General features: G+C 44.5%; 3 non-coding genes across 3 annotated transcripts; all 3 read left to right on the forward strand.

Annotated features, from left to right (window-relative positions):
* Positions 1 to 3,610: 3,610 nt before the first annotated feature.
* trnag-gcc (transfer RNA glycine (anticodon GCC)) lies at positions 3,611 to 3,681 on the forward strand. The gene has a single exon. It is a non-coding gene; the product is annotated as a tRNA-Gly (tRNA).
* Positions 3,682 to 6,612: 2,931 nt separating this feature from the next.
* trnag-gcc (transfer RNA glycine (anticodon GCC)) lies at positions 6,613 to 6,683 on the forward strand. The gene has a single exon. It is a non-coding gene; the product is annotated as a tRNA-Gly (tRNA).
* Positions 6,684 to 19,498: 12,815 nt separating this feature from the next.
* trnav-cac (transfer RNA valine (anticodon CAC)) lies at positions 19,499 to 19,571 on the forward strand. Its single transcript has one exon. It is a non-coding gene; the product is annotated as a tRNA-Val (tRNA).
* Positions 19,572 to 23,075: the final 3,504 nt, after the last annotated feature.

Consider the following 23,075-nt stretch of genomic DNA (forward strand, 5'->3'; position numbering starts at 1 on the left):
CCGGCAGATTGGAAAACTGCAAATGCAACACCCTCATTTAAAAAGGGTAGTCGGCAGAAGGCTGGAAATTATAGACCAGTTAGCCTAACATCTGTGGTGGGTAAAATTTTGGAATCTATTAATAAGGAGACAGTAGCGGAACATTTGGATAAACATAATTTAATAGGACAAAGTCAGCATGGCTTTACGACGGGGAAGTCATGTCTGACAAATTTGCTTGAGTTCTTTGAGGACAGAACGTGCAGGGTGGATAAAGGGGAACCAGTGGACGTAGTGTATTTAGACTTCCAGAAGGCATTCGACAAGGTGCCACATAAAAGATTATTGCTTAAGATAAAGAATCACTGGATTGGGGGTAATATTCTGGCATGGGTGGAGGATTGGTTATCCAAAAGGAAGCAGAGAGTTGGGATAAACAGTTCATTCTCGGACTGGCAACCAGTAGCCAATAGTGTTCCGCAGGGGTCGGTGCTGGGTCCCCAACTCTTTACAATCTATATTAACGATTTGGAGGAGGGGACCAAGTGTAACATATCAAAGTTTGCAGATGATACAAAGATGGGAGGGAAAGTGGAGAGGGAGGAAGACATAAAAAACCGACAGGGGGATACAGACAGGCTGGGTGAGCAGGCGAAGATTTGGCAGATGCAATACAATATTGGAAAATGTGAGGTTATGCACTTTGGCAGGAAAAATCAGAGAGCAAGTTATTATCTTAAAGGCGAGAAACTGGAAAGTACTGCAGTACAAAGGGATCTGGGGGTCCTCGTGCAAGAAAATCAAAAAGTTAGTATGCAGGTGCAGCAGGTGATCAAGAAGGCCAACGGAATGTTGGCTTTTATTGCTCTGGGGATAGAATATAAAAACAGGGAGGTATTGCTGCAGTTATATAAGGTATTGATGAGACCGCACCTGGAATACTGCATACCGTTTTGGTCTCCATACTTAAGAAAATACATACTTGCTCTCGAGGCGGTACAACGAAGGTTCACTCGGTTAATCCCGGGGATGAGGGGGTGGACATATGAGGAGAGGTTGAGTAGATTGGGACTCTACTCATTGGAGTTCAGAAGAATGAGAGGCGATCTTATTGAAACATATAAGATTGTGAAGGGGCTTGATCGGGTGGATGCGATAAGGATGTTCCCAAGGATCGGTGAAACTAGAACTAGGGGGCATAATCTTTGAATAAGGGGCTGCTTTTTCAAAACTGATATGAGGAGAAACTTCTTCACTCAGAGGGTAGTATGTCTGTGGAATTTGCTGCCCCAGGAAGCTGTGGAAGCGACATCATTAAATAAATTTAAAACGGAAATCGACAGTTTCCTTGAAGTAAAGGGAATTAGGGGTTACGGGGAGCGGGCAGGAAATTGGACATGAATTTAGATTTGAGATTAGGATCAGATCAGCCATGATCTTATTGAATGGCGGAGCAGGCTCGAGGGGCCGATTGGCCGACTCCTGCTCCTATTTCTTATTGACCTTCTCTGCTGGTGTTGCAGGTTCGATCAGGCATCGCCGTTTCAGGAAGCCTGAGAAGTCCATCAGGGGACAATACAAGAGACAGAGACAGGGAGAGATAAAGAAATGCATGCAAAGAAAATAAAGAGAATACATAGAATCATACAGTCATAAAATGGTAACAACACAGAAGGAGGCTATTCGGTCCATTGAGCCCGTGCCGGCTCATTGTAAGAGCGATCCAGTTCGTCCCACTCACCCGCTCCTTCACGTGTGTTGCGCCTCGGAAACTTCCACACCCTGTCCTCTGGAGCTCAAATATTCTCTGGAAAAAAATCAATTCTCCCAACAGCAACACCGAAATGATGTCGGAAGCTAATTGCTGACTTTTCACGAAAAGCACTGAGATCGGAAAGATCGTGCGGAATTTGAAACTGAGATCTCACGTATATCATTTAACGCAAAAGCTCTAAGCGAGAATCATACCCCGAGACCCACGAACCGCTGACATTGAAATCGTACACCAGTTAAAATGTGCGCTGCCTCCCACTGCCGATCGGCCATCCTTTCAGACCTCTTCTGTCCATCCAATCTCGTTTTCTATTCTGGTGCACAGCAATATCAAGTTGTACATTAACGACTTCCAGTGACCAATATTAGTCTCCCTTTACCAAATTGGTTTCGACTGTACGATTAGAATTATAAAGTAAGACGTTTCAGAATTAGTTGCTCTGAAACTACATTGCTTGGGAGGAGACTGAGAGATCCAGATGAACAGCAGAACCTTGGAGTGCATGTCCACAGATCACAGAAGGTGGTAGAACAGGGAGATAAGGTGGTTGTGAAGTCACAAAGGATACTCTCCTTTATTTGCGAGGCATAGAATAAAAGAGCAGGGAGGTTATGGAAGAAATGTATGAAACAATAGTTAGGCCACAGCCAGAATACTGCGTACAGTTGTGGTCACACATTACAGGATAGGTGTGATTGCACTAGAGAGGGTACAGAGGACATTTACGACAACGTTGCCAGAACTGGAGAATTTTAACGATGAGGATAGATTGGATAGGCTGGGGTTGTTTGCTTTGGAACTGATGAGGCTTTTCGGACATTTAATTAAGGTGTATAAAATTATGACGGGCCTAGATAGAGTGGATAGCAAGAACCTATTTCCCTTAGCAGGGAGGTCAATAATCAGGGTACATAGATCTAAGATAATTGGTCGAAGGATTAGAGGGGAGCGGAAGATTTAATTCCCAGCCAGAGGGCGGTGGGTGTCGGGAATTCACTGCCTGAATGGGTGGGAGAGGAGGAAACCCTCATCGCATTGAAAAATAAAAACTTCAACATGCACGTGAAGATCCGTAACCTACAAGATTAGTGACCAAACGCTGGAAAGTGAGATGAGACTCGGTACCGAATTTTCGGTAAGCACAGGCAAGATGTGCAGAATGGCTTCTTTCAGTGGCCTTACTTTCTATGATTCGATGATATGATTGCCGTCTGTCTCGGCATCGCGATAATATACACTCTAGCATAAGTATACTTTAATCAAATTGGTGCTTTGTTTCACTGTGAGAGCGAAGAGACATAAGTGTGTAGACATTGGCTGCTGCAACTCGGTTGCACCTTTACTTTTCCTACCGTCTCAGTCCTCTTCTCCAGCCTTCTCTGCTGGTGTTGCAGGTTAGATCAGCCTTCGCCGTTCAAGGAAGCCTGAGAAGTCCATCAAGGGACACACAGAGAGACATGAGACAGAGACAGGGAAAGATAGAGATATGCATGCAAATCAAATAAAGAGTATAAATGTCAGGTTTTGCAAACTAGAAGAATTTAAGTTACAAATTGGGAGAGATTCCTTCTCGGGTCTTGAAATCTTAGAAGAGAAGATTGGACGCCCGATTAAAAGCACCGGCCACGTTGAAGCATCTGGGAGAGAGGTAAATGTGGTCAATTAATTCCATTTAATGTATTTGAGCATTGAAGAGATCTTTGAAGAGTAGCGCTTCGAGCAGAATTCAAACCTAGGCAGGAAAACCACATCGGAGTTTTGAGACCACCGCTTCAACCTCTCGGCCATCCCAGCTGGAAACGGCATGTTCGTTAAAACAGGATTCTATTCAGAAACATGCAATTTCAGCACAAGTTAGCATTGGTGGTTCAGGGGCAGAATTCTCGCCTGCCACGCGGGAGACCCGGGTTCGATTCCCGGCCAATGCACGATTATTTTGCATTCTGCACCAAGGAGGAACTTCGAAACAGGATTGTGGTTTTTGGTCCTTGCAGCCTGTTCCGCAACTCAATGAGATCATGGCTGAGTTGTGACCGAAGTCCCTGTACCCGCCTTCGTCCCATAGTTCTCAATACCTTTGGTTAACAAAAATCTATATATCACGGGTTTGAAATTAACAATTGAGCTTACATCAACTGCCGTTTGTGGAAGAGACTTCCACACTTCTACCTCCCTTTGCTTGTGGAAGTGTGTCCTAACTTCACTCCCGAAAGTCCTGACTCTAATGTTGAGGCTATGCCCCCAAGTCCAAGACACCCCAACGAGCGGAAATAGTTTCTTTGTAACTACCCCATCAGTTCCTCTTAATATCTTGATAATTTCGATCACATCAGCCTTTAATCTACTAAATTGCAAGTTTGTGTAATCTCTCCTCGTAATTTAACCCTTAGAGTCCAGGTATCATTCCAGTAAATCAACACTGCACTCCCTCCAAGGACGGTATATCCTTCCTAAGGTGCGGTGCCCAGAACTGAACACAGCACTCCAGGTGTGGTCCAACCAGAGCTTTGTGTTGATGTAGCATAATGTCTATTCCCTTGTATTCTCATCCTCTAAATATACAGGCCACCATTCTATTAGCCTTTTTGATTATTTCCTGTACCTGCCCATGACATGATATTGATCTATATACATGGACACCTAAGTTCCTGTGGAACTTCACAGTTTCGAATTATTCACCTTTTGTAAAGTATTCTAATCTATCTTTGTGAAGTCCAAAGTAGATGACCTCACACTTGCCAAAATTGAAATCCATTTGCCACGGTTTTGGCCATTCATTTATTATATTAATGTCTCTCTGGAATGTTATGCTTTCATCTGCACTGCTCACAACGCTACCCATTTTGGGGCCATCCACAAACTTCGATATGTCGTTCTCGAACCCGTCATCTAATATTAATGAGAATGCCTGAACTGGGGGAATTCATATTCAGCATCAATCTCTTCATCATCCAGAGACATTTTATTTATTTACATGTGTTGCGCCTTGGGAAACTCAGCACTCTGTCTTCTGGAGCTCAAACATGCTCTGCATGTAATTCAATCCTACCAACAGCAATACTGAGAAGATGTCAGAAGCCAATTGGTGTCTTTTCACTCAAAGTTGTGGAATAGCAAGGCTCATCCGGGATTTGAACGCGGAACTTCTCGGACTTTAATTAACGAAAGCCCCAAATCGAAAATCATGCATTTGGATCAACCAGGCGCTGTTACTTGCTTTGTGCAGCCAGTGACAAGTTTCGTTGTCTTCCAAAGCCGATCGGCCATCCTTTCAGACCTCTTCTGTGCATCCAATCTCGTTTTCCATTCCGGTGTGCACTAATATCAAGCTGTACACTAACTATTTCCTGTCGCCAATATTAGTTTCCCTTTACTAAATTGATTTCGTCTGTGCGACTTTTATTATCAAGCAAGACGTTTCAGAATTAGTTGCTCTGAAACTACATTGCTTTGGAGGACACTGAGAGGTGTAGATGAAAAGAGGGACCTTGGAGTGCATGTCCACAGATTCCTGAAGGTAAGAGGACACGTAGTTAAAGTGGTTAAAAAGGCACACAGGATACTCTCCTTTATTAGCTGACGCATTGAATGTAAGAGCATGGAGGTTATGGTAGAAATTTATAAAACAATGGTTCAGCCTCAGCAAGAAAGCAACATATAGTTGTGGTCACCACATTACAGGAAAGATGTGATTGCACTGAAGATGGTGCAGAGGAGATTTACGACACTGTTGCCAGAACATGATAATTTTAGCTATGAGATTAGATTGCATAGGATGAGGTTGTTTGCTTTGGAGATGAGGAGGCTGTTGGCAGATTTTATTGAGGTGTATAAAATTATGACGTCCGAGATTGAGTGGATAGCAAGGACCTATTTCCCTTAGCAGGGAGGTCAATAATCAGGGTACATCGATCTAAGGTAATTGGTAGAAGGATTAGAGGGGAGTGGAAGATTTTTTTCCCACCCAGTGGACGGTGGGGGTCGGGAAATTACTGCCCGAAAGGGTGGGAGATGCAGAAACCTTCATCGCATTGAAAAAATAAAAACTTCAATATGCATGTTAAGATCCGTTCCTAAAAGTATTAGGTATCAAACGCTGGATAGTGAGATCAGGCTAGGTATCGATTTTTTCGGCCGGCACAAGCACGATGTGCAGAATGGTTTCCTTCTGTGGCCTAACTTTCCAGGATTCGATGATAAGATTGCCGTCTGTCTCGGCATCGTGATAACATATATTCTCCCATAAGTATACTTTAATCAAGTTGGTGCTTTGTTTCACTGTGAGAGCAGAGACATAAGTGTGTAATCATTTGCTACAGCAGCTGGGTTGCACCTTTATTTTCCTACCGTCTCAGTCCATTTTTTTACCCTCCTCTGCTGGTGTTGCAGGTTCGGTCGGCCTTCGCCGTTCAAAGAAGCCTGAGAAGTCCATCAGGGGTCACACAGAGAGACAAGAGACCGAGACAGGGAAAGATAGAGAGATGCATGCAAAGAAAATAAAGAGTATAAATGTCAGGTTTTGAAAACTAGCGGAATGTAAGTTACAGTTTGGGAAATATTGCTTCTCGGTCTTGAAATCTTGGAAGAGAAGATTGGACGCCCAATTAAAAGTACCGGCCACGTTGAAGTATCTCTCATGCTGGGACAGAGGTAAATGCGGTCAATTAATTCCAATTTATGTATTTGAGCATTGAAGAGATCTTTAAACCGGAGCACTGCGAGCCAAATTCAAACCAAGGCAGGAAAACTCCATTGGGGTTTTGGGACAACAGCTTTCACCACTCGTCCATCGCAGCTGGAAACGGCATGTTCGCTCAGACAGGATTCCATTTAGAAACATGCAAACTCTACACAAGCCAGCATTGGTGGTTCAGGGGTAGAATTCTCGCCTGCCACGCGGGCGACCCGGGTTCGATTCCCGGCCAATGCATGATCGTTTTGCATTCTGCACCAAGGAGGAACTTCGGAACAGGAGTTTGGTCTTTGATCCTTCCAGCCTGTTCCGGAACTCAATGAGTTGTGACCGAACTCCCTGCACCCGCTTTCCTCCCATATCTCTGAATACCTTTGGTTAACAAAAATCTATAAATCACGGGTTTGAAATTAACAATTGAGCTCGCATCAACTGCCGTTTGTGGAAGAGATTTCCACACTTCGACCTCCCTTTGCTTGTAGAAGTGTGTCCGAACTTCACTCCTGAAAGTCCTGACTCTAATGTTTCGGCTCTGCCCCCAAGTCCTCGACACCCCAACGAGCGGAAATAGTTTCTTTGTAACTACCCCATCAGTTCCAAATAATATCTTGATAATTTCGATCACATCAGCCTTTAATCTACTAAATTGCAGTGAATACAACCATAGTTTGTGTAATCTCTCCTCGTAATTTAACGCTTCGGGCCCAGCCATCATTCCAGTAAATCTACACTGCACTCCCTCCAAGGACAGAATATCCTTCCTAAGGTGCGGTGCCCAGAACTGAACACAGTACTCCAGGTGTGGTCCAACCAGAGCTTTTTGTAGCTGTAGAATAATGTCTATTCCCTTGTATTCTCGTCCTCTAAATATATAGGCCACCATTCCATTATCCTTTTTTATTATTTCCTGTAGCGGTCCATGACATGTTATTGATCTATGTGCAGGAAAAACCTAAGTGCCTATGGAACGCCACAGTTTCGAATTTTTCACCTTTTGTAAAGTATTCTGATGTATCTTTGTGAAGTCGAAAGTGGATTACCTCACACTTGCCAAAATTGAAATCCATTTGCCACGGTTTTGTCCATTCATTTATTATATTAATGTCTCTCTGGAATGTTATGCTTTCATCTACACTGCTTACATCGCTTCCCATTTTGGGTCCATCGGCAAACTTCGATATGTCGTTCTCTATCCCGTTATCCAATATCAATTAGACCGCCTGACCTGGGGAAATTCACATTCAGCATCAATCTCTTCATCATCTTGAGACATTTTATTTACTTTACATGTGTTGCCCAGGCATAGAATGTAAGAGCAGTGAGGTTCTTCTTGAAATGAATATAACACTAGTTAGGCCACAGCTGGAGTATTGCATACTGTTGTGGTCACCACATTACAGGAAAGATGCGACTGCACGAGAAATGGTACAGATGTGATTTACGACGATGTTTAGAGGACTGGAGAATTTTAGCTATGAGAATAGATTGGATAGGCTGAGGGTGTTTTCTCTGGAACCGAGGAGGCTGAGGGGAGATTTAATTGAGGTGTACAAAATTATGACGGGCCTGGATAGAGTGGAAAGGAAGGACCTGTTTCACTTAGCAGGGAGGTCAATAAAAAGGGCGCATAGATTTAAGGTAATTGGTCGAGGATTAGAGTGGAGCAGAGGGGATTTTTTTCCACCCAGCGGGTGGTGGGGGTCTGGAACTCACTGCCTGAGAGGGTGGGAGAAGCAGAAACCCTCATCGGATTTAAAAAGCACTTCAATATGCACTTGAAGAGCCATAACCGACAAGACTACGGACCAAACGCTGGTAAGTCGGGCGATGCTGGATACCTCTTTTCCGGCCGGTACAAACACGATCGGCGGAATGGCCTCCACTGGCGTAAATTTTTCAGAATGTCTGATTCTCTGATATGATTGCCGTCTGTCTCGGCATGGTGATAACATACACTCTACCATAAGAATACTTTAATCAAATTGGTGATTTGATTCACTGTGAGAGCGACGATACATAAATGTGTAGACATTGGCTGCAGCAGCTGGGTTGCACCTTTACTTTTCCTACCGTCTCAGTCTTTCTTTAATCTTCTCTGCTGGTGTTTCAGGTTCGATCAGCCGTCGCCGTTCCATTTCTCGCTCAGGCCTACCCGCACTCGGTACTGTCATGGCCTGAACACGTCTTTCGTGTTCTCACAGAAAATGCCACTTTTGCGAGCAGCTTGTCTGGACTGGACTGCACAGAGCTGGGACACTGGGAGTATTCCATTAATGAAATCAATACTTCAAACAGAAAAAAATCTTCACTCACTCATCCTGATACATTAGGGTCTCATTAGAAGCCTAAAAAGCCCATCAGGCAACAACACAAGAGACAGAGATAGGGAGAGAAAGAGAAATGCATGCAAAGAAAATAAAGGTTTTCAATAGAATCATACAATCATAAAATGGTTACAGAACAGAAGGAGGCTATTCGGCCCATCGAGCCCGTGCCGGGTCATTTCAAGAGCAATCCAGTTAGTCCCATTCCCCCGCTCCTTCCGGTCGCTCGATATTTTTATGCCTTCAAGTATTTATCGAATTCCTTTTTAAAACCCACGATTCAATCTGCTTCCACCATCCTTTCAGGCAGCGCATTCCAGATTATAACTACTCGCTGGGTAAAAAAGTGTTTCCTCATGTCGCCTTTGGTTCTTTTGCCAATCACCGTAAATCTGTGTCCTCTGGTTCTCGATCCTTCCGCCAATGGGAACAGGTTCTCTTTATTTACTTTATCTAAACCCTTCATGAATTTGAACACTTCTATCAAATCTCCTCTTAACGTTCTCTGCTCGAAGGAGAGCAACCCCAGCACGGGGTAAATGCGATCAATCAGCTTCAATTAATTAATTTGAGCATTAAACAGCTCTTTAAACGTTACTGTGACATTATGGTAGCGTGGCCTCGCGGTCTATAGTGTTCCATCAAATTTCTATGGAGGCGTGGGTTTGAATCCCACTAATGCTAGAATTTCTGGCAATGTTTATTTTGATCTGTTCACAGAAAACCCGATTGTCGTGCGATGGAGCAGAGGATGTGAAAGAAGCTAAAAGTGAAATGCAGATATTATTTTCATCAAGGGGACAGGACACGATTCCACAGGTAAGCGTCTCTCACCTTAAGATTCTTTCCAGCAGAGTGGGACAGTTGATCAGAGTGACCGGGCTCCAGCGGCGCAATCAGTCAGTGCGTCGTCCTTATATGACTGTACAGGGTCGGGAAATGGCGAGGTTGTTAGTTGAGTCTCACCGAGATAAACGAATCTTTTTCCTTTTGAACATTTCGAACGGAGCAAAAGGAATAATTGAGGTGTTCCAAAATGCATCAATTATTTGTCTCGCCACGTGGTTCCTCTTGTTGCAATATCAGATGTGATATTTAGTGTTATCAGTTTACAGGAGGTAGACTGCGGAATTGGAGCCACGCACTATGATTTTGATCCATCTGTAAATTATGGGATTTAGCTTGAGCTTTAAACCAGCGCGTTCGACCGCTCAGCCAGGATAATTTCCATCTTGCGATCTTCAGGAGCTACTTCTACAGCATAGAATTACTGCAAGCAAGAATTCTACCCCTGAAGCACCGATGCTTGCACGGCAGCCGGATGCATTTGTCCAGTTGGAAACCTGTCTGATGGAACATGCAGTCTGATAGAACCGGAAGTCCAGCAGATTGATTTTGCGGTGAGCAGATGATGAGCCTCCTTCTTGAGAGTGTTTCGCCAATCCAACTCAGAGTGGATTAAGCATTATAAATTCGGGTGGGGCTGGAGCCACTTGTATAAGAGGAAGTGTAGGAGGGGGTTATTTCCCTTCCTTGAAGGGCATTAATGATCCTGTTGAGGTTTTGATGCAAAATTTCACTTCCCAGCGCCGAAATCACCGAACCCTGAGCTAAAATTCAACGATGGTGAGATGTGGACACACAACTTTTGCAGTGATTAGAAGAAGTCCCACGTGCTACCCATGGCGCCACAAATCGGCTATCGATTAGGTTATTACACGTTACCCATATGCTGCTTTGGAACTTTTGCTGCGGTGCAGTAAATGGTTCAAAAGCTCAGTGGAGATTCAAGGCAGCTCCTGAGAAAGCGACACAGCGACGGTTTGTGCAATGCATAGTCCTCTCTCTCTCTCCCATTTGCTCACTCTCGCTTTCCATCTTGAGCTCTCACTCTCCCCGTTTATCTCATGAGCGCTGGAATACCAAGGGGTGGAAGTTATGTTAAAGCTGCACAGAGCTCTGGCAAGACCCCATCTGGAGGACAGCATTCAATTCTTGGCACCCCACCTCAGCAAGAATGTATGAACCTGGATGTTCGAGGGGCTGAATGGCCTACTCATGTTCCTATGTTCCAATAAATGAAAGAATAATTCAAGTATGGAGACCCGAATGTATCAGGATGAGTGAGTGAAGAATGTTTTCTGTTTGAAGTACTGATTTCATTCATTGAATGCTCCCAGTGTCCCAGCTCAGTGCAGTCCAGTCCAGACAAGCTGCTCGCAAAAGTGGCATTTTCTGTGAGAACACGAAAGACGTGTTCAGGCCATGACAGTACCGAGTGCGGATAGGCCTGCGCGTGAAATGGAAAATTGAGGTGAAATACTCCCACAAGCAGCGGGTGGCTCTGTTTCCATTTCCAAAATATACGCACGCACGGGCTGAATCGATGCAGCTCCTGGGAAATCTGTGAGGCGACGCAGGGCTGCCGTGGATCATTTGAAGCAACTGGCACACACAAGATTCGGCCCGTTTCACGTGGAATCTCCTGTTTCTGAATTTTCTTTCCTTCCTGCTTCCTCTGCACCTCCAGCTGCCAGTTGAATTAGATGCTTGATGCAAACACAGCGAATACATGAAACCCATCTTGACCTGGTCAGCAGGGAGAGGGAAAGGATGGTGCTGGCCATTGAGAAGGGATGGATTTTGCACATACCGGAAAAAATAGACGCAAATGTCTCATCTCCCTGCTTCTTTGCTTTGCGGAATATCTTCGCATTCAGAGATGATCTCACTGCCCCCCAGGCCCATGATCTCCACTCGCACTCTCCTTCCAATCACAAACACTTTGCTTAGGTTTGAAATCGTATATGTTTTCACACTGGGATTTAATTTGCAGAAAGCGATGCTGTGATAACCCGGGGCTATTGAGGAGATGCAGTGCAAGAAGATACATAAAAGGCTAATGATAATAATGACTGTTCTCACACTGTGAGCTACAGTTAAAGGCTGACAACATTTAAAGTCTCATGCAGCAGGTCTGGGCCCAAATCTTTCACGTGGCATCTCCTTCTGCTTCTGTCACTCCGTTTCCTCCACGGAGAGTTCACTTGGAACTCCTGTGCGGCTGCATTGCGCATTTTCCAGAACTGCTTAGAGCGCAATTCGCTCCAGTCCATCAATTGCAGATATTAGTTTGATCAAGGGGAGAGGACACCTTTTCACAGACAAGGGCTGTTCATCCCATTGTTTTTCTGCCAGATTAGGGCAGATGATCAAAGTAACCGGATTGGGTGAACTGTCCGTACAGGTGCCTGGTGGGCTCGTGGTTATGATTCGGCGCTTACACTGATATAATTAATTACATGAAACCAAATAAACTCTGCGAACAGAGGAATATTTCTGTAAACACCATTAACCAACCTATAACATTTTGTTGCATACTGAAAGAAACCCTAACATGGTTACCGAATGACACTCACGAGTTTAATAATGATTTGTTTTGTATTTGAAACGCTTTTCCGACTGCATTTTAGGAGACTGTTTGGAAATGTTCAGTGTGTATGAGACCAGGAGTTTGGTGCAGCCGTTGTTAAATTGAACAGGAACAGCCAATTGTCGACCTATCAACACAGTAGAAGAAACTCGCCCCTGGAGGTACATCTGGAGCAAGTTCCAATATAATGAAAAAATTCTGCCCGGGATCGAATCGGGGGCTTTTTGCGTGTGAGGCAAACGTAATAATCGCGATAATACAGAAACCGCAACACGGTAAGTATTTTTAAAAATGCTCAGTGTTTATCACACCAGTAACCTGGTGCAACCGCTGATCAATTTCACAGGACCGGTGCTTTGTATCAAACAGAAGTTAGCAGCAAAAAGTGTTATTAATGGTAATAGTGGGACTGAGAAATGCTTAAACAACCGGCACTCTGTAAAACAGAACTCCAATTATCGGTTTAAATAAAATCCTGAACTGACAGAGCGGAGGGCAATTAAAGATTGAATTATATCGCAATTCACTGAATCCAAACAACGTTTAAAGAAGTGAATCTCTCAGGAGTAGGATTCCTGCGCTTTTGGTGAGGAAGTGTGGTTGGCTGCTGCTTTCGTCCCCTGCACTCCCAGAAGCGCGGTGGTGGTCAGTACCGATCGCCATCCATATGGATTTCGGATCCACAAGTTTCCTGTGGAGCTGGTGGCAGAACTGCAGCATCTGACTTCAGATCCGAAGACTAAGTGTTTGAATTACGTTGGGTCGCAGCATTTTCACTGCGGCTCAGGGCTCTGCGACTGATTTTATGTCGGGACAGTGTTTGAGGGATTGGCTGTTCAGCATTTGCGCAGTAAAGCAAAATTACATTTCATACATCAATGTTTTTTTTCTGTTACTTTCTGTTTCGACCCTTTCCAGTTTTATATGGAAACAGATATCAGTATTTAAGGGATGTGCTGAGCAATGTTTGTGGAATCAGTGTAATTAAATTTGATACCTCAATGTTGTTTTTTCTGTAACTTTCTATTTACACCTTCTCCAGTTTTACATAGAAACAGGTATCAATGTTTGGAGGGTGTGGTGTGCAAAGTTTGTGTAATCAGCATAATTCAGTGTAATACAATGAATGGCTTTTTCTGTTACTTTCTATTTAGACCCTCTCCAGTTTTATATAGAAACAGGTCTCAATTTTTAAGGGCTGTGGTGTGCAATGTTTATGGAATCAGCGTAATTAAATTTGCTTATTTAGTCTATTCCGTCTCCAGCCCAAACTCTTGTCGTTAGATTTGTAACTTCACCGAGTTCAAAATGGGATAAATCCACCGTCCAGCCACTCGGCAATCATAAATTTTAATTGAACTTTACTCTGGCCCAGAGTCACCCGCTGTAATCCAGTCTTTCTCGGGCACATTAACATCATAACCACTGGTTTAAAAGAGAAAACTGCCGTCCGTTTCACTGGAAGTGCAAGAGACAACTTTGTGGACACCGGCTCGTTGGACCTTCTCGTTTCAACTCATCTCATTTTCAGCAAACCAGAACGTTACTGAAATAGAGGATGGTGAATAACAGCTCGAAAAATCAATGTTGTCTATCATTGGGTGACTGAGTCTTCCAACATACAGACATACAGACATTTCGGGGCAAGGGGAGTTTGAAGTTCAGAAATAACACAGCACAGATTTTCACTCGTGCAAGCTGCACACCCTATTTTGGAAAAGTAAACTGATGGTAAGACCGCTGTTACATTGATCACGACAAGCTGAAGCTTTCGCTCGGTGAATTAATGGTTCAGTGCGCAAGACGTCGTGTTTCTATAGCGCAATTGGTTCCTGTTAATTAATAATGGTTGGTGGTTCAATTCCACTCACAGAGGGTGACTTTTACCTTAGCATTCATTGTCTCGCATTGCCGGGTTTCTAAAGTGCTGCTATCAGCTGAGCACGGCTGATATTCCAACATTTCGCCTGCGGTCGGAGAGCAGGCACACGAACAATAAATAAAAAACCGAGATTGGCTTCAAGTTAATCAGAATTCTTCGTGACAGACCAGATCCGAAGAGAATGCTCACGGTTTGCCGGAGAGCTGTCTCGCTGTGACGTGGATATTTCTGCAGTGAGCGAGAGGCAAACTGTTTCCCATTTTTCCGTGATGAATGTCACTCCCCTTACTTTGGAAAAGTAAAATGGTATTCACATTCCGACAGGTTTCAGTTGATTTGTGAGGGATCATTAAAGGATCCTGCAGCGCTGCCTCCGTTAACAACAGCAGTTCTGAGCCGCATCTCAGAAGCAGCAACAATCCCATCAGTTTTTTGCTGTTCCCCAGCTCCCGGAGTGAGCGAGACCGTGACAGCAGCACCATTCAGGCCGCCTGTCCGGCCCTGCCCTCTCCAATCACCGGCTGCCGATGGAAAGCAGCGAATGCAGTCTCAGACCGAGCATTATTGCCCTTCCCTGGGAAACTGGATACCACGGCCCGACCAAACGTCCCCAGACACCGAGCACAGGCAGAGGAAACTCCGGGGAGTTTATATACTGATCACTCGGCCTTCCAGCAGGATTTAGCGAGAATCAGAGAGAGTGAAACTGCCATTGGGCCTCACTGAGAAAATCGGGGTCAGTAAATTAGAGATTCTGGAGTCAGGATGAGCCAGCGGTTGAGGTCGCTGTATTCAGATCGCAGTTTCCCTAGTGTTGTGGTTTTGAATCCTCAATCTTCACATTCAGTCCTTTGCTTGTACGAAATTCTTTCTTGTGCCTTAGGCTGGAGGTGTTTTTTTTTCTGCACTGTTGATTTGCTACTTCCAGAAAACCAACCCGACATCCGTCCCCGGCAGGTTTGTTTTTATTGGTTGTAAGAATGTGTAGTGTTTGGGGTCAGTAGAACACGGCCCGTGGAATCAATCCATTGTGGCTTTGACCAGTTGTTCCAATTCCTTTGCCACGAGACTCATCTGGCGAAATGGAAATCCAGATGTGGCTCATTGCAATTGCGATTATTAAATAAAAATGAGTCATGGACACGGCCTTTAGGCCTATGGTCTCAATACTCATATTCGCATGTGGACTTTAAACTTTTTGTGTGTTGTTGATAAAATGGTGAAAAGCAGAGTGCGAATGTTTTTGATCGTTGTGAGTCCTTTACTTCCTCGGTTACTGAATGGTGGGAGATGTTTGTTATGAAACAGACACATATGAAGTACATCTCACTGTATATTGTGCGCGTGCAAGATGTTTTCTGCTAAAGTTCGTTCATGTGACTGAAACAATGCCATCATAGCCACACCTGCGGCGAGTCAGCAATTTCTCTTGGACAACACTGACATAGAGCATGGCCGAGTGCACTGAGTCCGGACATTGATGCTTCAGGACTGTCAGGGTGGGATTCGATTTTCGTCTCTAACAAAATTTCCATAGCAACGGAAAGAATGGCGGCTGCTGTTGCATAAACATCACAGTCAAACAAACACACACTCTTTGTATCTACTCACTTGAGGTTGTACAAGAGTGGGGGGCACTAGTTAATGTACTTTAGCTGAGGCGGCACCAGTTGGGGTTGTATGATAGAGTGGAGCAGCCGTTGCCATTCTGTATTACTAAGGTGGGAATCCAGACTACTTGTATCACAAGCACGGAACATTTTTAACCAAGTCCTAAAATACCGCCTGTAAAATGAGAACGGGTGACAATTCAACACAGGGAAAACACAGCAAACTCATTTAAGTTTAGACTGTCACTTGTTAACCAAGGTGGAAAGCCAACAAAGTGGAGCATTGTTCAGGGATGTCCTGTTCATAATAGGCTGGAAAAAGCCAATCCGGCAAATTATTACCCCATCAGTCTGCACTCAATCATCAGCAAAGTGATGGAAGGTGTCGTCGACAGTGCTATCAAGCGGCACTTACTCACCAATAACCTGCTCACCGATGCTCAGTTTGGGTTTCGCCAGGACCACTCGGCGACAGACCTCATTGCAGCCTTGGTCCAAACCTGGACAAAAAAGCTAAATTCCGGAGGTGAGGTGAGAGTAACTGCCCTTGACATCAAGGCACCCTTTGACCGATGTGTCTTCAAGGAGCCCTAGGAAATTTGAAGTCAACGGGAATCAGGGGGAAAACTCTCCAGTGGCTGGAATCTTACCTGGCGCCAAGTAAGATGGTAGTGGTTGTTGGAGGCAAATCATCTCCGCCCCAGGACATCACTGCAGGAGTTCCTCAGGGCGGTGTCCGACGCCCAACCATCGTCAGCTGCTTTATCAATAGCCTTTCCTCCATCATAAGGTCAGAAATGGGGATGTTCGCTGATGATTGCACAGTGTACATTTCCATTCGCAATCCCTCTACTAATGAAGCAGTACGTGCCCGCGTGCAGCAAAACCTGGACAACATTCAGCCTTGGGCTGATGAGTGGCAAGTAACATTCAAGTGCCAGGCAATGACCAACTCTAACAAGAGAAAACCTAACCAACTCCCCTTGACATTCAACGGCATTACCATCGCCGAATTCCCCGCCATCAACAGCCTGGGGGTCACCATTGACAAGAAACTTAACTGGACCAGCTACATAAATACTGTGGCGACAAGAGCAGGTCAGAGGATGGGTCTTGTGCGGCGAGTGACTCATCTCCTGACTCCCCAAAGTCTTTCTACTATCTACAATGTACAAGTCAGGAGTGTGACGGAATACCCTTCACTTGCCTGGATGTGAGCAGCTCCAGCTTCAATCAAGAAGCTCGACATCATCCAGGACAAAGCAGCCCGCTTGATTGGCACCCCATCCAACACCCTAAACATTCACCCCCTTCACCACCAGCGCACCGTGGCTGCAGTGTGTACCATCTACAGGATGCACTGCAGCAATTCGCCAAGGCTTCATCGACAGCACCACCCAAATCCGCGACCTCTATCACCTAGAAAGTCAAGGGCATATGGCACATAGGAACAACACCACCTGCATGTTCCCCTCCAAGTCACACACCATCCTGCCTAGGAAATATATCGCCGTACCTTCATTGTCGCTGGGTCAAAATCCTGGAACTCCCTTCCTAACAGCACTGTGGGAGAACCTTCACCGCACGGACTTTAGCGGTTCAAGGAGCTGGATCACCACCACCTTCTCAAGCACAATTAGGGATGGCCAATAAATGCTGGCCTTGCCAGCGACGCTCAAATCTCATAGAATCGTAGAATGTTTACAGCACGGAAGGAGGCCATTCGGCTCCATGCAATCGTAATCCAGCAAGTCCCACTCTCCCGCCCTTTCCCTGTAGCCCTGCATTTTTTTCCTTTCAAGCACTTATCCAGTTGCCTTTGAATCTGCCTTCACCACCCCCTCGGGCAGTGCATTCCAGATCCTAACCATTCGCTATTTAAAAACGTTTTTCCTCATGTCACCTTTGGTTCTTTTGCCAATCACCTGAAATCTATGTCCTCTGGTTCTCGACCCTTCTACCATTGGGAACAGTTTCTCTCTATCTATTCTGTCCAGACCCATCATGATTTTGAATTCCTCTATCAAATCTCCCCGCAACCTTCTCTGTTCCAACGAGAACAACCCCAGCTTCTCCAGTCTGTCCAAATAACTAAATTCCCTCATCCCTGCAATCATTCTAGTAAATCTCTCCTGCACCCTCTGTAAGGCCTTCACATCTTTCCTGAACTGCGGTGCACAGAACCGGACACAATACCATAGTTGTGGCCGAAACAGTGTTTTATAAAGGTTCATCATGACTTCCATACTTTTTTACTCGATGCCTCTATTTATGAAGTCCAGGATCCCGTATACCTTTTCAACCGCATTCTCAACCTGCTCTGAAGCCTTCAACGATTTGTGCACATAAACCACCAGATCTCTCTGGGCCTGTACCCATTTTGGAGTTGCGCCCTTTAGTTTATATTGCCTCTCCTGGTTCTTCCTACCGAAATGTATCATGTCGCATTTTTTGTGTTAAATTTCATCTGCCACTTGTCCGCCCATGACACAGGCCAATATATAACCTCTTGAAGTCTGTCACCATCCTTCACACTGTTCACTACCCTTCCAAGTTTTGTGTCATCTGCAAATTTTGAAATTGTGCCCTGTACAAGCAAGTCCAAGTCATTAATATAAATCAAGAAAAGCATTGGTCCCAGCATTGACCCCTGGGGAACACCATTGTACCCCTCCCTCCAGTCCAAAAAACAACCAATCACCAATACTCTCTGCTTCCTGTCCCTTTGCCAATTCTGCATCCATGTTTCTACTGCCCCCTTTGACCCATGGACCTCAATCTTACTGATAAGCCTACCGTGCTGCAATTTATCAAACACCTTTTGAAAGTCCATATGCACCACATCAACTGCGTTGCCTTCATCTACCCTCTCTGTTAACTCAACAAAAAACTCTATCATGTTAGTTAAACACGATTTGCCTTCAAAAAACCCATGCCGGCTTTCCCTAATCAATCCACAGTCGTCCAAGCGTCTGTTAATTCTGTCCCGGATTATCGTTTCTAAAAGTTCCCCCACCATTGAGGTTAAACTGACTGGCATATAGATGCTGGCTTTATCCTTACATCTTTTTTGAACAAGGATGTAACGTTTGCAATTCTCCAGTCCTCTAGCACCACCCCCGTATCTGTGGATGTTTGTAAGATTATGGTCAGTATCTCCTGCTATTTCCACCCTTCCTTCACTCAGCAGCCTACGATGCATCCCATCCGGACCGGTTGACTTATCTACTTTAAATACAGCGAGCCTTCCGAGTACCTCTTCTTTATCAATGTTTAGCCCATTCAGGATCTCAACTGTATTTACCTTTACCGAGACTCTGGCAGCATCTTCTTCCTTGGTAAAGACGTATACAATGTATTCATATAATATCTCTGCCATCCTCTCTGCCTCCATGAATAGCTCTCCTTTATGGTCCCTTATCAGAGTACGGCTCCTACTGCCCGTTTAATGTTTACATGCCAGTTTATGTTGGCCGCCAGTTTATTCTCACACTCTCTCTTTGCCCGTCATTTCCTTTTTCACTTCCCCTCTGAACTTTCCATATTCAGCCTGGTGAATGAATGAATGAAAAACATGCTGGATTTCCGTCAGTCCGAAACAGAAAGTTATTGGTTGATCAATGGCGATTTGAACAACTATTCGTCTTTTTACTGAGTTTAATGAGTTTTGCGAAATTAATACAACAAACTATTTTGTAAAATGTAATCCCCTGAAGGGGACCCGGCCCCGTCTCCCAGCACTGAGAACATTTGGAGACGGCAATTATCTTCCGAGCATTTCGTATAACCATTTGCACAGCAGCGTTTCCGTAGTGTAGTGGTTATCACGTTCGCCTCACACGCGAAAGATCCCCGGTTCGAAACCGGGCGGAAACATTTTCAAAACGTCATCCACTCAAAATCAATAAATATGAAAACACGCAAGATTTCACTCTGTAGTGAAATATGAATAAATTACAGAACCGGTATATTTTCCTTTCTCTGTCCAGTTCTGCACACACTCAAACATTACACAGATACCGAAAATATATCTCCCTCACTTCAGTTTCCTGCCCTGCCTGTGCAGAAATGTCCTCTCAAAGCTACTCATTGCGACTGGTTTTTGTTGATTTGTGAGAGATTTTTAAAGGACCCTGAAGAGCTGCCTCGGTTCATAACTATAGTTCTAAACAGCATGGCAACCGCGGCAACAAACACATCCGTTTTTCGAAGTTCGATGTTCCCCAGCTCCCGGATTGAGTGAGGCCACGACAGCAACGACATTCAGGCCGCCGGTCCGGCCCCGCTCCCTCCAATCACAGGTTGCTGGCGGAAGGCCGCAAATACCGCCTCAGACAGCGCAATACTGCCGATCCCTGGGAAACAATATACCACCGAAGCTTTGACAACACATCGCAGGCATCATTTGTCCCGCAAACATAGATACTTGCCAGCTGTTTCAAAGTTTATTGCCTGAACAAGGATTTGATTTCTGCACACTCAAATCACCAGCCGCTTATAGAAATCTCAGAGTCTACCGACTGAGCGACCCAGGCTCAATATACGAAAAAGATCCATTGTACAAATTTATGGTAGGACTCTGAATTATCCTTCGTGAACGTCGAAATGAGTTGAAGATCCCTTTTATAAAATTCTCAGTAACGTGTTGAGGAGAATCCTTGTTTCTGTTGAACATGATGTAAGAAACATGGACAGTGAACTCGTGAGTTTACAATTCTTCTTGTTTGTGCCAAATGTCTTCTCATTCGTTAGCAGCAATTAAAATAACACTTTATCCAGTGGCTCAAAAGCAAAACTTGTCCCACACGGGAGCTGGAAAAGGACTCTCGACCTTTCATGTATTAACATCTGTAAGCTGAATAATTTCACCCGTTACACAGTGACACCAGGCAGCATATTTCCCTTCCAAATTTTCCCCACACGAAACTTCCACCCGATGAATATCCACTGAACGAAAAGAAGAATTGTGTGTTTGGTTCTTCAGATTTAAAGATTTCGTACCGGCGCCTTTGCCATATCAGCTGACGCTAATCGCCCCCTCTCCCCCTGTAAACAAGTAAACTCGCACCTACTGTTGTAAGACGGTAGGCCAGAGGAACCCAAGTGCCCACATGGGAACACGAAGAAGCAGATGCGTGACGGAACATACCAGTTGTACCTTGAACTCCGGTCAAAATGTTCGGAGTAAAATGTTCGACTGTTCTCGGTGAGGCTGAAACTCACAACCTGGGCATTTCTGAAGCTGATAAAAGTGCCGCACGCTGACCGCTTGCGCTACAAGAGCTTCGAGATCTTTCTCCGATTTCTCCAAGAAGCCTCCAATCAAGATGCACTTCGATAAATATCCGCAGTGGCCTTTAAAAGCCATGGAATCTGAAACAAAACCCCAGAAGATAAGAACTTTTAATTATATTATTATTAACTTGGGACAATTTTTGATGGTACTTTAAGGAGGATTTGGGGAAAGTGTGAGACGAAACTGGGAAACTCTCCCTGGGATGTCGTTGATTGAAGAGATGGGCGTTATTTCATTTGAAAACCGAGGCTCGGAACTTTCTGATGGAGAAGTGTGACAGAAGATTGTGGTTCGTGACAGTTGCCGGTGAGATCGAGAGGAGAGGGAGAAAAGTCAAAGTCACAGCTGTGACAGCTCAAGTGCTCCGCTTATCTGTAATATTTAAAAAGTAATGTACACTACGGGGCAAACCGAATTGGTATCGCTTATCAAAAATATTAAAAGACACGGGGTCAAACGCGGATTTGTGAAGAGGGAATGGTTTTAACCCCCAAAGCGAAATCATTCCACATGAATCTGAAGTGTCTTGGGGAAAACGGCAGTGCGAACCGTTACGTTCGTGTCATGACTTGAAAGACCCACCAATTACCGACAGTATCTTTGAACGAGTTGTGTCAGCAAAACCGTGATTGAAGCCGCTTTGCATTTGTCAAACGTGCAAGTGACGATATTGGGATTGATAAAGGTCGATTTCAATTATTTGAACTATCACGATACGTCATGACCCGAAAATCGAATGTAAAATCGAGTTTTTCCTATCAGTCCTGAATTGAAGGGAAAGGCGCACCAATCAGATCAGGGAAACGAAGAGCAGAATAGGTGAATGAAACTTGCACGATTGAAAATCTCTGTTTGTCGGAAGATTCAGTCCCCAGTGGTGGAGAGGATTGGTATTTCGAGCAGTTATTCACCAGCCTCAATTTCAGTAATTTCCCGTTGCTGACAATGAGATGAGTCGAAATGAGCAGGTCCAACGAGCCAGTCTGTAACACAGGCCAATGTCTCAGTGCAGCTCATTACCCAGTCACTGGGCTCCATTATAGCCGCTCCTGTCAGCAACACACAAAGAGAAATTGTAAATCTGAAACAGAAAGAGATAATGTATAAAACTTTATATCTAACACCGGGTTTTCCCTTTTTTCGGCTTTTAAAATAATCTGTTTCACAGTTTGTCAAACCCGAAACAGCCTCTGGGATTTGCCGATTGTAATTTCAATGGAAATTGCGACCGTCACTAATTATCGGAACAAATATACCCGCTGAGGGTTCGGGGTTGTTATTGGTTTATTTATATCAGTGAGTGACCGATTTTAAACTCGGTGAGGGTCTAAACCAGAGGTAAGAGCCTGGGATAGACAAGAGATTCTTCAATGTATCAAGTTAAATTACTCTGATTCCACCAACACTGCACATCACATCCCTTAAACATTGTTACCTGTTACTATATAAAAATGGTGAGGGTGGAAATGGGAAATAACCGAAAAAAACCTTCATTGTATCAAACTTATTATTATTATACAAACAATGTACAGCCTATTCCTTAAAAAAGACTCAATGTAAAACCAGTCGCCAGTCCCAGACCCGCTGTGCCGGTTATGTGATTTGCATCCGATTCTGACTGACTTAGTATCAGACGCGCTCCCGTCAACAGTAAACGGATGGGGCCGGATCCATAAGAGAAAAATGAGGACCGACCTCCGCATAACCTGTCCTCATAATTTAACCATTTTAGCCCCGGTATCATTCTGGTGAATCTGCGCTGCACCCCCTCCAAGGCCAATATTTCATTCCTGAGATGTGGTGCCCAGAACTGAATGCAGTACTTTAAATGGGGTCTCAGCAGGGATTTCTATCTGAACATACTTCCCCCCTTTGAATACCGGTTTCCCTGAAATATAGGCCAACATGCCATGAGACATTTAAATTCATTTTTCTAACATTCCACTGGCTTTCAGCGATTTCTGTACTTGGACCCCTAAATCTCTCTGCTCCTCCACAGTTCCTAGATTCTCACCATTTAGAAAATACTCTGATCTATCTTACTTCAGTCCAAAGCAGATGAGCTCACACTTGCCCATTTTGAA

Source organism: Heptranchias perlo, chromosome 20 (genome assembly GCF_035084215.1).
Source record: "Heptranchias perlo isolate sHepPer1 chromosome 20, sHepPer1.hap1, whole genome shotgun sequence".
NCBI classification, from domain to species: Eukaryota; Metazoa; Chordata; class Chondrichthyes; order Hexanchiformes; family Hexanchidae; genus Heptranchias; species Heptranchias perlo.